This window comes from Mus pahari, unplaced genomic scaffold, assembly GCF_900095145.1.
Source record: "Mus pahari unplaced genomic scaffold, PAHARI_EIJ_v1.1 scaffold_9374_1, whole genome shotgun sequence".
Lineage (NCBI taxonomy): Eukaryota > Metazoa > Chordata > Mammalia > Rodentia > Muridae > Mus > Mus pahari.
The window spans coordinates 45,741-47,073 of NW_018392186.1; the positions used below are offsets into that span (position 1 = coordinate 45,741).

Genomic DNA, 1,333 nt, shown 5'->3' on the forward strand with positions numbered 1-1,333 from the left:
ATATCAGGGTCCCTTCAGCAGAATCTTGCTGGCATGTGCAGTAGTATCAGGGTTTGGTGACTGATGGTGGGATGGATTCCCGGATGGGGTAGAAGAAAGGAAAGTAAATATACCTGGTCCCACAGCACAGGTCCAAGTGCAGTTCTCAGCTGCTGCTGCTGCCTCCTCAGGATCAGCTCTGCTCTCCTCCCTCCTGCTCTCTTTGCTCCCTTTTATGTGAGCTGACCACACACACAAACACACATACTGGACAAAAATCATGTGCTGCAGGAAAAACAAAACAGAAAGTAAAGTAGAATAAGGACATGTTAACTTTGCCAAGGCTGGGGGTGGTGGGAGGTCAGAGGTTCCTGGCTGTCAGAAAAGCCAGTGAGATACTCTGTTGCAGCCAAGGGACAGCAGGCCTGGACTGTGGAAAGCGTTTACTTTCTCTTTCTTTGAAACCCATCTCCAACTTCCTCCAGCCTTCTTGGGTGATAAAGCACAGTAAACCCAGGGCCCCATCAGTGGAAATGACACAATCCAGGAGTATTGCAAATTCCCAGTGCTTCCTAAGAGAAGAGCTTTAGTGTTTTAAACATGTGTTTTCTAAAATAGGAACTGTCAAAGTTGGCATTTCTTCTGGGCTGCCCCACAGTTGCCTGGCAACAGCCAGGTGGGCCTGACTCAATATAAAAGGGGCTGCTTGTCTACTACCCCACCCTCTCTCTCTGTCTCTGTCTCTCTCTGTCTCTGTCTGTCTCTCTCCCATCCCTCTTTCCCTGAATCTACTACCTCCTCAACTCCCTTCTCTATGTCTTAAATAAACTCTATCCTTTACTATACAATTGTGTGGCTGGTACCTCAGGAGGTAGGGATGCTTCAGCACTGGCCCTCAGAGACACCCCCTTCCACTTTACCATACCACCCCTCCACCACACATATCCCTGGCTTCTTTTTCATTTTCATAAAACACAAGTCTATCTAAAACCTGTTTTTAAAGAAGTAATTAAAGAATAGTGAGTAGGAGTTGTGTTCGGGGTAGAAGCTAAGAAAATTCACTTCAAAGATGGAAGCTTAAAATGAAAGTTTTATTTCTTTTTTTTTGTAATTTGTAAATTTTATTGTTTATGTTTAAGGTGTACTGCAGGATATTTTCATATATGAACAGATAGTGAGATACTATAGTCAACTAAATTAACATACCCACCATTTCACCCGTCACTGTCTTTATGTATATTGTCACCTAAAGCAATTTTTTATTATTATTTTCTTTATTTACATTTCAAATGCTATCCCGAAAGTTCCCTGTACCCCCCCTTCTCCCCTACCCACCTACTCCCACTACATGGCC

At 43.7% G+C, this 1,333-nt stretch overlaps 1 protein-coding gene across 1 annotated transcript in view; it reads right to left on the reverse strand.

The window, feature by feature from the left end:
* LOC110314869 (guanylate-binding protein 6-like) overlaps positions 1–196 on the reverse strand; it is a 19,170-nt gene extending 18,974 nt beyond the window's left edge. The window contains 1 exon segment of the mRNA XM_029534654.1: positions 114–196. The gene's annotated coding sequence lies outside the window, so the exon portion shown is untranslated.
* Between the last annotated feature and the right edge of the window lie 1,137 nt (positions 197–1,333).